Source organism: Brachyhypopomus gauderio, chromosome 1, assembly GCF_052324685.1.
Source record: "Brachyhypopomus gauderio isolate BG-103 chromosome 1, BGAUD_0.2, whole genome shotgun sequence".
Lineage (NCBI taxonomy): Eukaryota > Metazoa > Chordata > Actinopteri > Gymnotiformes > Hypopomidae > Brachyhypopomus > Brachyhypopomus gauderio.
The window spans coordinates 19,672,859-19,690,177 of record NC_135211.1 but is presented as its reverse complement, the minus strand read 5'-3'; the positions used below and the strand labels follow the sequence as shown (position 1 = coordinate 19,690,177).

The following is a 17,319-nucleotide window of genomic DNA, read 5'->3' as shown; positions in this document are numbered from 1 at the left end:
GAATGTGACTAATGTATATTAAAAGTTTACAGGGTGTATGGTGGGGTGGGTGGTGGTGCATGATTTAATGTGGAAAGCAGTGATTGCAAATGGAGTCTCTGACAACTCCACCATCTCTGTTGTCAGCCACATGCATTTAAGGTTTCTCATCTGTGGGCATGTCAGAGATGGTAGGCTGTCGCTCTTCCTGGATTGTTGCAATGTTGTGTAATACCACATATGCCATTATTATGTGGCACGCCCTATAAGGGGTTACTCTGAGCACCTTCAGGCACTGGAAACTGGCCTCGAGGATTCCTAGGGTCATTTAAATTCTTGCCCTGGTTTTGCTGTGGGCCTGATTGTAGCGGGACTGTGGTCCAGGTGCAGGATCTGAATAGGGAGTCATAAGGTAGGCCTATAGGACAGGGATACCCTCTGTCTCCATGAAGGAGGCCGTCATAGTGTCCTATACTGTTATCTATTTTACATTTTTTTTTACCTTGCTTATTTAATGTCTATTTCCTGGCTTGCACCATGACAGTCTTGCACTATGCCAGGGGTGGCCAACCCGCGGCTCTTTGCCTGGTTTCATGCGGCTCCCCAGCCGGTCCGCGGGCTCACCTGCACAAACGGGGCGACACACTGCTACATTTTCGTGGTGCGCGGTTAGTTTACAAGCCTAGCGAGCCGCTAATACTTTTAAAACCGGCGTAGTGGAAAACAGGCATTTGACTGTCTTCACAGCTAATAATTTACACCCCCCCCCCCCCCCCTCAACAATCTACACTCGCCCATGTACGATGTGGCTCTTTGCCGTAACACAGTAAGAAAAGTGGCTCTTGGTCTATGACGGGTTGGCCACCCCTGCACTATGCTGTCCTGCACTATGTTGTATGTAATTGCTGCTGTGATATTTTGTAGTATGTATTGCACTGAGGCCTAGCCTAAAAGTGTTTTGTTGTGCTGTACAACCCTGTTTCAGCATACTGACAATAAAGTTGAATTGAATTGAACTGACCGTTCTCCCCATCAAGATCATATGTGATGCTTCCCACTTCATCACAAATGTTGAAGCCAGATGGCCAGGATCCGTGTATGATTCCACACTGTACAACAAATCAGAATCAGAATCAGGTTTATTGGCCAAGTGTGTTCGCACACACAAGGAATTTGTTTCCGGCTGTTCGTGTCTCCCGTGTGCTAACAGTTCACAGATATTTTACATATACAGGCATGAAAATGGGTCAGGGGTTAAAAAGGTGAGAAGACCGGGGGCGGGGCATGTGACGTCATGGGGATACGGCGACGGGGCGTTGACATGTGACGTCATGGGTATACTGCGACGACGGGGGGGGGGGGGGGGGGGGGGGGGGGGGGTTGGGGGGTTGGGGGTGGCTGCTGGTGTACGGGGATACAGCGACAGGTGATGCCAAATATTACGGAGCTCGTAAGGTGACGTCATGTAAAAAATATAATAATAACGCGTGGCCACGACTTACTAACGAGTGCGAACAAGATAATTAAGTATTACTTTATATAAGGCCAGGTTTACCTTCCTTGGGCAGTCAGTTCGCAAACATCCCTGGGATCTGCTTGCTTTGCTGTGAAAAAATAAACTTTGTTGCCGCGTGTGAAAGGCAACTTATTAACGCGTTCCCACGCGTTAAGTCGTGGCCACGCGTTATTTATTTATTTTTTACATGATGTCACCTTACGGGCTCCGTAAAATATAGTAAAATCCATTAAAAAAATTTTTTTGACTGTCATGTCAATGGATTCAATGTAAACGCAATCCGTAAACGCAAGAAGCCGCTTTCGCCATTCCAGATGGCTCAGTCAAAACCATTACGTCTTAATGAACCAATACATACATCAGCGGCGAAAATTTTTGTAAAAATACCAGGGTTCACGTGTTTTTATTTTATAACATGAGCTAAAGCACAGGGTAGACTCAAATGACAAGAGTTTACAACTTCATCTTCAACCTTTTCAGCCCTGGTGCGAATGTGATCCTCACACGTCCCTGGATTCACCAGTTACAACTACAGACACACTAGAAAAAAAATCTTGTTTCTTATTTTATGTCACCGTTAACTACACGGGGTTGACGCGAACTTAAATAGGTAGATAGATGGGCCTATTATCACAAGAGCTTGTGGTTAGATCTGACAGTGTTCAACGCTGTAGCGAACGGCAGTAACTTTGTTTTACCGCAAAATATGAAAACGATTGAAACCATTAATAACCCAATTAAATCCACCCAATTAAAAATGTACGATCTGGTAAATGTAGTGGTAAATGTACGATGTGGTAAATGTAGTGGTAAATGTACGATGTGGTAAATGTAGTGGTAAATGTACGATGTGGTAAATGTAGTGGTAAATGTACGATCTGGTAAATGTAGTGGTAAATGTACGATCTGGTAAATGTAGTGGTAAATGTACGATCTGGTAAATGTAGTGGTAAATGTACGATCTGGTAAATGTAGTGGTAAATGTACGATGTGGTAAATGTAGTGGTAAATGTACGATCTGGTAAATGTAGTGGTAAATGTACGATGTGGTAAATGTAGTGGTAAATGTACGATCTGGTAAATGTAGTGGTAAATGTACGATCTGGTAAATGTAGTGGTAAATGTACGCTCTGGTAAATGTAGTGGTAAATGTACGCTCTGGTAAATGTACGCTCTTCTGACTTGTCCGCGGTGTAGCACTAGGTCCTGCTTCTCGTCCCGCTTAGCAGTAAATGAATGACATGAATGAAGAACGTTCGTATGATTGAAACGCTATTTGGCCTCTATGAAGGTTCTGGGCGGAAACTGCTGGCCACTGTCATTGAAATAGCCAATTTCGGAAGTGCTCTGTTTGCTAATTAAGTCAATATGATAATTAAAATATAATCTCCCGACCCCCCCCCCCCCCCCCCAAACAAAAAACTCATCGGATCTACACGATTCACGTAGGTCACCCTTTTCAACTTCAAAACGGCGAATTTCGCCGAAAGGTGACAGATTTTCATGCCTGCATATAATTTACAATACACAATAAACAAGAGTATACATGGTATACATAGTCTAAGGACATAACATAACAGTGTGCTTTAAAGTGGTCACATAACAATGTAAAAACAGTATATATAATAACTAATGTAACAAGCAGTGCAAACATGAATGATCATGAATGATCATGGATAAGGTGCAATAGTGCAGTGGTTTTAGAATAAGAATGCTAATGGTTGTTTATGGTGTATATGGTCTGGGTGATGGGTGTCTGGTGATCAGTTGTTGATGAAGGTGATGGCCTGTGGGTAGAAGCTGTTCTTGTGTCTGACGGTCTTAGTGGACAGCGTTCTGTAGCGTCTGCCAGATCGGAGGAGCTGGAACATGTGGTGGCCTGGATGTGAGGAGTCTGTGATGATTTTCTCTGCCCGTTTCCTGGTTTTTGAGCAGTACAAGTCCTGGATGGAGGGCAGAGAAGCACCGATGACCTTCTCAGCAGTCCGCACTGTTCTCTGCAGTCTGTTCCTATCCTGCTTTGTGGCTGCTCCAAACCACACTGTGATGGATGTGCACAGGATGGACTCAATGACTGCAGTGTAGAATAGGATTAGCAGCTCCTGAGGCAGATCTAACTTCCTTAGCTGGCGTAGGAAGTACATCCTCTGCTGGGCCTTTTTGAGGATGGAGGTGATGTTGGGCTCCCACTTCAGGTCATGTGAGATGGTGGTGCCCAGGAACCTGAAGGACTCTACAGTAGACACGGGGATGTTGAAGATTGTGAGGGGCAGCAGTGCTGGGCGGTGTCTCCTGAAGTCCACTCTCATCTCTACAGTCTTAAGCGTGTTCAGCTCCAGGTTGTTCTGACTGCACCAGTACATCAGTCGTTCGACTTCCTGTCTGTATGCAGACTCGTCGTTGTCCTGAATGAGTCCGATGACTGTAGTGTCGTCAGCAAACTTCAGAAGTTTAACAGACGGGTCGTTAGATGTGCAGTCATTGGTGTAGAGAGAGAAGAGAAGTGGGGAGAGCACACATCCCTGAGGAGCACCAGTGCTGGTAGTCTGTGTGGAGGACATGACTTTACCCAGCTGCACCTGCTGTTTCCTGTCTGTCAGGAAGCTGGTGATCCACTGACGCATGGCAGGAGAGACATTGAGCTGGGAGAGCTTGGTGGACAGAATGCCTGGGATGATGGTGTTGAACGCCGAGCTGAAATCAAGAAACAGAATTCTTGCGTACGCCCCTGGGCAGTCCAGGTGTTGCAGGATGAAATGCAGACCCATGTTGATTGCATCATCCACTGACCTGTTTGCCCGGTAGGCAAACTGCAGGGGGTCCAGCAGGTGTCCTGTGACATCTTTCAGGTGGGCCAGCACCAGTCGTTCAAAGGACTTCATGACCACAGACGTAAGAGCAACGGGCCTGTAGTCATTCAGTTCTGTGATGGAGGGTTTCTTGGGGACTGGGATGATGGTGGAGCGTTTGAAGCAGGAGGGAACTTCACACAGCTCCAACGATCTATTGAATATCATTGTGAAGATTGGAGCCAATTGTTCAGCACAGATCTTAAGGCAGGAAGGTGAGACACCATCTGGGCCGGGTGCCTTCTTGGTCTTTTGTTTCTGAAACAGTCGGCTCACGTCAGCCTCACATATTGTGAGTACAGCTTGAGTGGTGGTGGGGGGGAGAGATGGAGTAGGTATTGTAGGTGGTGGGGTGAATGTAGATGGTGCTGTAGGGGTGTGAAGAGGTGTGAATATGTCCTGCTCAAACCTGCAATAGAAACTGTTAAGGTCCTCAGCCAGGCCTTTGTTTGTGTCTGCAGGGGGGGATGGTCTTCTGTAGTTGGTGATGTGTTGAAGGCCTCTCCACACTGATCCTTGGTCGTTGGCTGAAAGCTGTTTTCTCAGCTTTCCAGAATAGCATCTGAATAGAGTAGGCCTGAGGTAGTCATGCTAGTTATTCGCATGCAGTGTAATAGTTAAATCATTGCAAACCCTAGTGTGATTATAAGGTATAAAATATAAAAATATAAGTACAGTATGTACAGTGTGTGTGAGTGGGTGTGAGGTAGGTAAATGGGACAGGGATAAAGTGCATGGTGCATGGTGCCAAAGGGCTGGTGGACTGGTCTCTGGACTGGTGGCAAATCTGAGATATAGTCAGGGGGAGGTAAGTCTATATATGTCCAGTTTGAGGGAAAGTGGCTGGTGACAATAGCTACATTATTTGTTACCATTAAAGATAAGTACATTATTCATTAAGTATTATAAAGGTTAGTACATGTACATTAATGCTATCAATGGATTTTCTGTTTATGTAATCCCCTTCATGTTCTAATGGTGCTGGAATAGGTAGCATATGTAGGTTCCATCAATGCAGCCAATCACTCTAGGAAATCCTTAAAATGTAAATGGAATGAAGTTTGTTATATATTGCTTCTCCTTTGCTTAATTTCTTTATTGTCCGTGTGAATTAAAGACAAACGATGCTGTGGAATTCCTCTTTGATGTCCATAACTGGCTTATGCCCAGGAAACACCACAAAATTGGGCACTAGTCAATTTAACGCCAGACATAGTTTTCGGACAGACCGACATACAGTAGCTTTGCTGACAGATCCCGCATCTCCTACACTATAAAAAAAAACTTCCACTAGCAAAAAACGAAGAGCGATGTATAACAATCTGGAAAGAATTTAGGGCTGATCCGCGATGTGTAATATTTGAAATGTGACGCTTAATAATTTTATTGAGGTAAGTAATGAATTGTGCTGAAAAACGATAACGTTCATTAAAAAATAATCCAAAAATGATAGGCCTATGTCTATTCGGGGTTTTATAAGGTGTTCCCGATGAAGAGCTCGGCGAATAAACTGAGCTTCAATATCCACATGATCCTCGAGGAAAGGACACGTCATGACGTGTTTGTAACTCTGGTTCAGGTCCAAGGTAACCTGCCAGCTAGCAGGTTAGCTTCAGAGCATAAGTTGCTATAGTAACTGACTCAGGTTCTCTTTAAGCTTGGTTTCTGGAACGGAAAACCTCGAGTTTTCGTGAGTTCTGAGTTAACTTACCCGGTTTTCTCGCTTAACCCGCTTCTTGGAATACCCCCCGGGTCAATAAAGTTGTTTGGAAATCTGTTTTTGTAAATATTGCACATACAAACGATAATATTCTGTAACTGGTTAATAAATTTAATTTTGTGCAAGTGTATATAGGCTAATGACCATTTATATTTTAGTCAACTAAATTCTAATGATAATTAGTCGACTAAAACCAAAAACAACTACAATGACTAACTTATGACCAAAACTAAATTACATTTTAGTCAAAAGACTAAGACTAAAACTAAATCAAAAATTGCTGTCAAAATTAACACTGCTCCCCTCTGCCTTTCACCGGCAGGCAGCAGCACACAGATCATCAGATGAGGCAGAGATGATAATCAAGTATAACGTTGCCTACAGTATTGCAAAAGAACTTCCCTTCACTAAATTCAAGTCAGAAATAATTCTTCAGAAGAAAAATGGCTTGAACGTAAACTCAACATACAGCAATGATGCAAATTGTTAGTTAATTATATACAAGTCAATATTGTCTATATCAGGGATACCCCAGCGTGGTTAGCCATAGAGCAGAATATTACAGGTGCTTCTCTTCCATTTTTGTTATTTGCAGGTAGAAAACCCCTTGGGCCTATTATGAAGAAGAATCCCATAGTAGCAAATACAGTAAAAAATTTGGTATCAAATCAAAAACGTACTTGCTCTTCCTGAAACCTGTATTATGGCTCCAATTGCTTATAACCATGCTTTCCTCCCATTGCTAACAGATAAAGTTTTTCAAATATGGAAAGCAAGAGGGATTATAACTTTAGAAAAAATAGTATGTTGATGGTACTTTGGCTTATTTTCTCAACTTAAACTCAAGTTTGACCTGCCCGCATCTAATTTTTTTCAATATTTACAACTAAATAGTTATGTCAGAGCCAACATTGACGGTTTTGAAAAATATTGCCTCCAGAATAGTTTTTATTCACTTTTCACATTAGACCCAGACAGTAGGGGTTTGGTTTCAAGGTTTGTTGACCATTTTCAAAAAAATGGACACTCCGTCCACCCAAACCTTGAAAGAGCGGTGGGAAGAGGATTTGGGAATAGGGCTATCAGAGGACCTTTGGACAAAATCATTGCAGAGTATTAAATCATGTTTTATAAATTCAAGTTATCAGTTAATTACAAAGTATTGCATAGATTACACTACTCCCAAACAAAATTACATTCTATATATTCAGATGTGTCTTCTCTATGCAAGACGGTACCCTAGCCCATCTATATTGGTCCTGTTCTAAATTACATATTTTTTGTGTTTTATTGCTATGCCAAGACATAAAATCCCCCTCTATCCGGATCCAGTTGTTGCCATCTTAGACTGGTCGTCAGATATAGAGCTGTATGACTATTTTACAACACAAGCAGGTATGGTGATAGCCAGGAAAACAATTTTACTGGTTTGAAATAAAGAAACTCTACCCAAATATGAAACTTTGCTTAGTGAGTTATTTAGTACACTGCATATTAGGGGTGGGAATCGTTTACTATCTCACGATTTGATTCGATTCCGCACACACAATTCAATTCAAAAATTGATTTTCGATTCAAAACGATTTTTGATTAAAAAAACGATTTGATTTATAAAAATGTCTGCTTCAGTCTATAAAATCTGCATGATCTACTACAGTCTGCTTTGCAAGACAGAACGACAAATACATAAAATTAAGTGTCTTTCACATTTAATTAACAAAAATTAAGTGCTTTGGTAAAATAAAATGGTTTTTGTTGTTACCAAAATTCTTGAGCTTCATTTTGCGAGCTGTCAGGGCTGGCTCGGATGCAGTTCCCCCAGCCGTCACTAGGGGCACCAGAGTCAGTCCCAGACTAAACCGACGTAACCGTACGTTCTCAGCCAGTCTGCTTTCTCTGTGATTGCTTATCGTTTAATGGTGTCTCGCCACCTCTCTCTGTTATGCTTTCTCTTTACTTATTCGAGTATCTCATGCGTCGCTTCCTGACTCATCTCAAGTTTTCCCAATCCTGTATTTCTCCCTATCCGTTTTGCCTTTATTTTTGAGAAGGGTTTTATTTTGCTGCAGCGTTTTTTGCCAGTTACTTCTGCTGGTGTCCTTGGTTTCGTTTTCGCGTTGCATTTATCCGCGCTGTTTTTTAGTTACTGTTATTTTATTTCTTCCTTCCATCTCACTACGGTTGAGTGTTATTTTTCACGCGTTGTATTTTCCGCATTGGTTTTTTGTTTCTATTTACTCCGTGCCCTCACGGTTTTGGTTTCTATTCTCTTGCGCATCGAGTCTTCCATGTTGTTTTGTTTGTTCGTTCTGGGTCGCTGTGCATGTTTCCCTCTCGCTAATACATTTGACGTGTGTGAAACGTCTTGATCTTGCGAGCCAGCACTTGGGTCCATCCTTCTCTATATTATTTCTCACCCTTCTCTATATTAACGCTCCCGTGCTCACCGCATTCCCTGGCATTCGGTAAAAACCAAAATGAACCCATATTTTTGCCTTAAATGAAGACCGGACAAGTTGAATATCTCTTTCCTCCATGTGTTTTGAACCTTTTCCGCGCATGAGTGTGTCCCAGAACATGCTGCGTAAAGTCTCGCGTAATTTTGTAATTACGTAACGTGAGACTTCACCACGACTTAGAATCGATTTTGGGACATTTAAAATCGATTCTGAATCGTAGTAAATGAGAATCGATTTTTGATATATGAATCGATTTTTTGGCACACCTCTACTGCATATGGAGGAGATCAGACATGAGCGTAAGGGGAAACTTGAAATTTTTGGAAAAATCTGGAATCCCCTTCTTGTGTACATAGATGACCAAAAAGACCAAACTAGCAATGCCTAAAGGATAAACAATGATAAACAGTTAACAAGTGTGCTTTCCTTTTTAATTATTTATTTATTTATTTTATTATAAAGTTTTTTATTGCTATAATTTTTTTATTATTATTGTTGTTACTAATTTGTTTATTTATTTTTGCTTTCTAAGAGTTGGTGGGTGGGTGGGTGGGTATTATATGGCTTATTTGTATGTAAAGTTGTAAAATTTAAATAAAATAATAATAAATAATAATAATAATAATAATAATAATAATAATAATAATAATAATAATAATAATAAAAGAAATTAATCTGGTCCTTTAAGATTCCTGCAACATGAAGTGAAAAATGCTAAGACCATGACAATAATTCTTATAACTATATTATGGGATAGGTACTGGATTCTAACCACTGTTAGAGGAAGCAGCTCTTGCCCCAAGTAAGGCACCTTCATTCATCATGCCGCTTTAATGCCAATCTTGTTTGCTGCTATTTGTAACGATTGGCAGCAGAAGACAGAAGTGCAAGAAAATGGATATTTATTAAAGAAGAAACAACAAAACGCTACACTACAACATAGGAGGCAGAGGGGAATGACACTAAGCACAGAGGGGATAACAAAGTTAGATGGGAGTACGAGACAACTAGATAAAGATAAGTACGGGATCATAAACTAAACACGTGACTAAAGGCTAAGGGGAGAACCATAAACAACAAAGGGAGTAGCGATTAAGGGAGAGAGAAACGAATAACAAAACCAGGCTACAGAAGGTTTTGTTAACTAGAGTAAAACATAGCATGTGGAAACTAACAACACAAAATACACTTTCAATGAGTCAAAACTACGTGGGGTGGGGAGAAGGGCAATGGGGAGAAACGTAATACCATAAGAACTAGAGACACGACAGAGAACCAGAATGGGCAGAACAATATGCAGAGGATCACGAGAGAGCAGGAGAACAAGGAGGGACTCACGTACAATGACCGACGAGTGTAGACAGGGCAGGGGAAACTAAATACACAAAAGGGAAGTAAATGAGACACAGGTGGAAACACTGAGGATGGGGCGTTGCAGACAGAAGGGAAACCAAGGAAATGGGGAAGCTAGATGGGACAAGGGAGGAGGGCGGAGCTGGACGTGACACTATTATCATTTATATTCACTATAGGATTAGCTTCTCTGAACAAAGTAGCGTGATACATACATTTTAGCCAGTTCTTAGCTTGCATTTCAGACCTAGCTTTTATCTCATTTTAGCACCGATGTAATACACACCATTATCTTCCAGTTAATGGTTTCCTCCATAAGGCATTTTCCTGCATTTTAATTTACTTTCATCATCATAGCTATTGGGTTGGTTAACATTGGTTTAAATGGTCTGCGGAGTTTTCTATTCCATAGTTAGCTTAACTTCAGTTGGTTTGTCCTTCCACTGATGCAGTTAATAACTTGATTAACTCCCTGAAACTAAACCAATTTTTCGACCTCATGCATCACATGCATTATAACGTTAAATTCGATAATGAGACTGATCATCATTTCATCTATTCCAGTTATCAAATACATATTTCCCTGAAATTCCAGGGTGGTGCCCCTTGTAATTATTCATTATTCAACCAATATATTGCTACAGAGGTTTGATAACCCATACTGTAGAGCAGTGGTTCCAAAACTTTTTCTGCTGTGCCCCCCTTTAGTAGATGAGAATATTTTTGCGCCCCCACCCCTACACCCCCCCTCCCATATTGACACATGTGCACGTTTTACTTCCAAGCTCCGCGCCCCCCCTGCAATAGCTCCCACCTAGGGGGCGTGTCTCCCACTTTGGGAACCACTGCTGTAGAGGAAGACCTGCAAGTAGGGAGTTGCAGTAGTCCAGCTTTGAAATGACTAGAGACTGTACAAGCACCTGAGAAAGAAAGGGTTGTTTTCTCCCTATGTTGCAGAGAAGAAATCTGCAGGATCTGCAGGAGGGAGAGAGAGAAGGATAGAAGATGATGGTCTGACAGGTGAAGGGGGTGACTTTGATGTTCAATGTTCTGGTGGTTTGTGCAAAGACCAGATCCAGAACGTTGCCTGCTCTGTGAGTGGGTGGAGACAGGTTGATAGCAAGATCAGTAATGGAAGGATGCAAGACGAATGTAGTTTGCCGGATGTAAGGTTGAAGTCACCAAGGAGAATTACTGGGTTTGCCTCAATAATGAATTGACTGAGGAGGGTATCAAGCTCATCAATGAAGTTCTCAATAGAACCTGGATGGCGATAAAATCACAATGATGTGAAGATTACTGGGGTAGGATACAGTGATAGCATGAAACTCAAAGAAAGAGATTGAAAAAGCTGAGAAGGAAAGTTGGATGAAACGCCGTTCTGGACATAAGCAGTATACCTTGGTGTATGTCGGAGGTCTTCTCCAGTCAGTACATTTGTATACTAAAATGATGGCTGGCAATCAACATACTGTCTTTCTGTAGTGTCAAAGTCGTAAAGCGATAGTGAAGGAGTAGAGTGATAACGAAGGAGTAGAGGGATAATGAAGGCAGTGGGGAACCGTCAGGGCCCTCTACACCCTCTCAGAGGGCCTAAAATATTCTTAAAACAAATATATATAATTTATCCAATTATTTTATCTAGTTTGACAATCAACATCTAAACAATTACAGAAATATAAGCAAATAAATTATTCAACCGTGTCTATTCAATCTGTGTTGGAAGAAGAGGTTAAGTGGAAGCCTGTGAGCCTGTGTCTCTCCCTATTAGCACTGTGATGCCTCCGCAGAATGTTGGTGATTGGTGGGCCTGCTGTTCATTTACAGAGGGCCAGGCAGTTATAATTCAGTGCAATACCAGTTTAAAATGATATCTTTCCTCTTAGTGGGCGGGCTTAACTGTATGATAATTTCCGCCCGCTGTGGTGACGCTAGGTAGCGTTAGCGTACCACCGCTAGCTAGTTTCGATTCATTCCTTTGATGCCCTCCTGCGCGTTGTTTACATATTTCGCTTCCGAGGAACACGGATCTGTGAACCTTATCTAGTACAGATATTATTGTTTATTGCATTTCTAAAGCTGTACTGTCGTCTCAGTTTTTTATTTTTTATTTATTGCAGTTAATTAGGAAAGGAAACAAATTTTATTCGGGGGGGGATGGGAGCGGGCCCAGGTTTAATGGTCACGGTTCGCTACTGAATGAAGGTGTAGAGCGATAGTGAAGGTGTAGAGCGATAATGGAGTAGAGCGATAACCAGGTGGACGCATTCGCTGAGTAGAGCTTGATTCATTAGAGGCAAATTCATGAGGTCCGAGGTCTTATCACGAGGACAGTCAGAAACAGAAACAAGGTTTAGGGCTAGCCCTAGCCCTAACCCTAAGGTAGGGCTGAACGATTTTGGAAAATAATCTAATTGCAATTTTTTATCTATAAATTGCGATTGCGATTTAAAATCGCGATTTTTTCCCATTGTTCCATTTCAGGAAACTCTGTTTCGGCATTTTTTATACAGCTCAGATACAGGGTTGCGGGAGGGGGGTGTAAACAGAGGCGGTCTTTGCATAGAGGCGTTGCTAGGCAATTGCCTTGGGCCCCTCCCACTGTAGGGCCCCCTTGTCTAGCTAAAGCCAGGTTCACACTACACGACTTTTCAGTCATCAGGTTTTTGTGCCGTTCGCACTACACGACTGGTTGTGCTGTAATCGCAAGTCTTTCAGTTGTTGTGGCTTTCACACTACATGACTGATCGGTGACGTGGGCTCACGAATTACACGACTGGGGAATCACCGACTCATCTGGCTGCCGTCCAAAAACACGAGAACACGAAAATGAAACACTCGCGAGAACCAGCAACACCACGAAGAAAATAAAAACAACGTACATGTACTCCACATTTTCGTTATTATTATTATTTTTTTTACCGTTTAACCACTCCATAGTCCCAAATTGCCAGAATTATTTCATCTCTCCGTTGCAGTGAACATAGATAGGCTATAGTCAATCGCACTATTTCTCCAGTGCTGTCACAATAACTTAGGGCGTACTCACACTAGGCACGGTTTGCTCGTTCCGTGCTGGGGCCCGGTTATCCCCCCTCCCCACTCCCCCGCTGGCCTGCACTCACACTCGCTTCAGCAACCCGGCCCGAGCACGCTTACGTCATCACAACGCCGCTTTATTTGGAAAAAAACGCGCTCGCACAACACTATAGAGTTCACGATTCTCTTTTTATTGTATTTTTGGAGTCGTTTTGGGAGTGCAGAAACACGGTGCAAGCACAGATTTATCGATAATTTAACATAACGATTGTCTGCTAATCGCTTTGCCGCTATGACTGTTTAACGTGAGCGTCGCATCACTGATGTCATGTTTGAGTTCCAGCGAAATTAACCAATCAGACGAGGCACCAAGCGGGCCCGGGCACGGATAGCGCTCACACTAGAAGCGAACCGTGCCCGAGTCCACATGAATCGTGCCCTGGCCCACCTCTTCAAAGCGGGCCCGAGCACGGTTAACTGATCCGGGCCCGGGCACGGTTGGAGCGCTCACACTAGCCAAACGAACCGTGCTTCGGCAGGCAACCGTGCCCGGGCCCGGATCACAGAGCCTAGTGTGAGTACGCCCTTAAACACAGTCTTGTAGTAAAGTTGTATGAAGCTAGACGCTGCTGTTGACTCACAGTCGCCAACTGGGCTAGATATGAATCATGCTAGATATTAAACATGCTAGATATCTGCCGGTCGTCTGCGATGAGTTGGCGGCCACTCGGCGAGCGTCTTTCAGCAGTTCACACTACACGACTGAGCGAGCGCCGAATGATCCCCGATTTGCGTCCGACCACAGTTTCTGTCGGCGATCTACAAAAACAGTCGGCGACTGAAAAACCAGCCTAAAATCTTGTAGTGTGAACCTGAACTTATTTCTCGCATATTAATGTTGATGGGCCCCCTAGCTAAATTCGCCTTGAGCCTCCAAATTGCTATGTCCGCCACTGGGTGTAAAATGGACTAAATTTAAGTATTATTATTATATCGTGATCGATCGATCGCCTGTGGTTGGCGCCAGAGCGAACTACTAATTTTTTAGTCTAAGACGCTCAATGCGTGAGAGTTGGCAACCCTGCAGGTAGGCCTATAGCAACTTGGCTAAAATATGTGCGTGAGGGCGTTTGGTAGCGCATATCCAGTGTGTTTAACAAAGCCATGAAGCCGGGCTTGTTCACTATATTATCGGGCATCATGTCTTTCACTATGAACTCCGTTACTGCCTGAGTTATTTCAGCATGCCGCTTCCAATTACATCCATAAGGAGTTACACTTTCAAACGGTTCGGTCAGTGAACCCTGTCTGCTGGACCGCGGTCAAGCTATCCGCGTTTTCGCGATTCATCCGTGCTTTAAATCTTATTGCACCTATATGCGTGATTTTACGGTATTTCGCTGCTCACCGCATACTAAAGCTGTATAAGCGCAGAAAAACACTGGCGTATTTGAAGATGCAGCACTGGTCGTTGGCATTTTAGCCTTACAAATATCATACGAGGCTTTGTGGTGTTTTTTAATGCTGAAGGTTTGTAGTGTTACCTCGCATCGTAGCAACAGTAGCAAGGCATGTTTTGCAGGGTACCTGACGTTGAGCAGCATCTTTTTAAAAGCCAAAGTAATTTCACACAACTTATGTGCTGCCCCTCTTTGGTATTAGACTTTCAGTTGTGTCAGCTTCTGTCGAGCCTGAAGCCATTGTGCAACAAGTTAAAGTGCGCTGTGTTAACTTCACTTCTCCACCTCCCTGCCTCCTGCTCGGGTTTGCTCCGTTCGTCCTCGGCTCGGCTCGCTCCCAAGTCACGTGACCAGTTTAAATCGCAGCCTGTGCGATTAGACAATCGCGTTTTTAAAAATCGCGAAATTATCGCAAATGCAATTAATCGTTCAGCCCTACCCTAAGGGACATGTTATAATAAACAGCCCAGCAAACAAAGCAAAACTAACAACAATTATGTTGTCATGAGTATCTTACACAATTCATAGTGACACACATAGATGTGTCACTACACATATCAGCATGCCACTATGATAACCCATGTCACTACACAACATCTACATAACTACTCCATCAGCTGTATGTGACATACAGGTAACATGTTGTGACGTAGGTAATAATGTGTAGTGAAATGTTGATGTTGTGTTGTGTCATAGGTGAGAATGTGTAGTCAAATGTTGATGATATTGTATAGTGACATGTAGGTGATGACCATGTATTTTTGAATGTGGGTCACAGTTGTAGGTTGCTAAACATTATTGATAGAAAGCTCTCAGTGCCCAGCCCTCTACAGGTGGCCTCTATTTAGAAGAACTTTGAACGTGGTGGTAAACAAGTTTAAGTAGAGTTAAGCAACACCTGTACCTGCTCTTATATGAATTACTGCATTATTGAGCATCAAAACAAAACAAGGCAATAGAGCTACATAAATTACCCTTGAGTATTGTGTGTTCAGGTCAAACTGAAACACAACACTGGGTGTGATTATAATGATAATTCAGACATTCACCATGGTTTGGCTCTAAACATACTTTTGTCTCAAGGTACAGTTAACATTTAATCTTTACCAAACTCAACATATGCGTTTCTTATTTTGTTCTTATACATGTATTATTTTAATCTAACATATTTTGGAGTACAGTAGTATCCTACCATGAGTTCCACACACATTCAGTTTGAGAATCCTATGGTGTGAGAATTCTGTGACTATGGTCCGGTGAGTCTGAGCCCTCTTTGAAATCCTTTTGTTACCTATTCCAGGCTTGCCCAATTCATCTCCTAAGGTCTGAAGCTCTGAAATCTATTTTTATATTATGTTTAGCTGTACCACTGCATATTACAAACATTGTACTGTGCTGTGTGGTTAAGCAAATGTGTAAGGCAAACCCACAGCAGGACTGATTACAACGCTGGACTCCAATTTACACTTTCAAAAACATCATTATATCATTTGCTCCATGCTGATACCTATATTACAGGAAATATAAGTAAATATATGCTGCGTGTTTTTTTGTGAAGATCATATCAGATAATATCAGATCATATCACACAATATCAGAGGGATGGCGAAGTTCTTCCTCACAACTTTTCCACTGCTCAAACCACTCAATGAAAATACATAATGATGGAACCTCATTTGTTCCTAATAAGCTAAAGCTGTTTGTAAAAATTCCAACAGTAAAGAATCAACATGATGAATATCACATCCTGTATATTTGACAGGCCAGATGACCTACAACCTCCAGAAAGCTGATTACACTTTGTACTGATCACTGAATGGCTTACCTGTGTAACGCGGTGGGAGTTGGGGTCGGACACATTTGCGGTGAAGAGTGGACTGCTACCGCTAGTCTCCTTTAAAGAAACCGCGCCCACACGGAGAGTGCGCGACTTACGAGGCATACCAAACTAAACTGAAACACTAAAGCTGGGCGTACATACACTGTGCGATTTTTGGCCCACTTCAGCCGATTTTTCACTCGTGCGACTATTTTTGCGATCGGGCCGAGTTTCGGCTCAATCGCGTGTCGTGCATCGTATAGTTTACACAGGTAAACGAGGAGCGATTCACACCTCACGACCAACTCCCGATCAGAAATCGCAGCGTCGCAAGAATATCAAACATGTTTGAAATTCAAATCGCTCCTCGTGAGAGTATCGCACTGTTGAAGCAGCTCCACGAGCCGACTCTCCGCAACCTCTCACACTGCGCATGCGCGAACGGCAGAAGAGGACGTAAAATCCTCTGTGTGTGCGCGCGCATGTGCGAGTGAATTTCTTTTTTGATGAAATCATTAAAATATTGTTTGATTAGCAAGCAATAATTGCTAGTTGCAAATATGTCATAAAACACAAGTTAATGTTACTTTTTCAGTGAATGAGGTGAAAACCCGCATCTGCCCAGCCATTTTTTTTGTTCATGCACGTCGCCTTTTTTAGGTGTTTCTAGACACAGAAATGGCACAAATTGCCAAGGCAGCGCGTTTTTTTTTGTGGACATTTCAGATGAGCGTTTTTATGATGCAGTTCCGGATACAACAGTATGATATGTGGTGTAAGGACGTAGCCTATAGTGTGAGCAGTCAGGTCGCATAGTGTGACTATTAATCGTGAGCTGTGAACTTTTAAACCCTGCGATTTAGTCGTATAGTTTGAACTGGAGCCGAGTACACGATTTAAAATATCGTACAGTGTACGCCCAGCTTAAGGAATGAATACAACGAACCACAGCGACTATGAAAGGAAAATAAGTTTATGTAAATAAGAATTCTGAAATAATACAAGGTACAGAGAAACACAGCAGAGACTAAAGTAAACAAGATATACAAAACCACAACGACCAAATACGCCAGACCACTAAAACTTATACACGGGGGAAAACCATCGGGAACTCAAAAACGCAGA

At 42.4% G+C, this 17,319-nt stretch overlaps 1 long non-coding RNA gene across 1 annotated transcript; it reads right to left on the bottom strand.

The window, feature by feature from the left end:
- Positions 1–998: 998 nt before the first annotated feature.
- LOC143526902 (uncharacterized) lies at positions 999–16,631 on the bottom strand. The gene is made up of 3 exons (XR_013133987.1): positions 16,201–16,631; positions 4,754–4,906; positions 999–1,088 (listed from the first exon to the last, which is right to left on the bottom strand). It is a non-coding gene; the product is annotated as an uncharacterized LOC143526902 (long non-coding RNA).
- Positions 16,632–17,319: the final 688 nt, after the last annotated feature.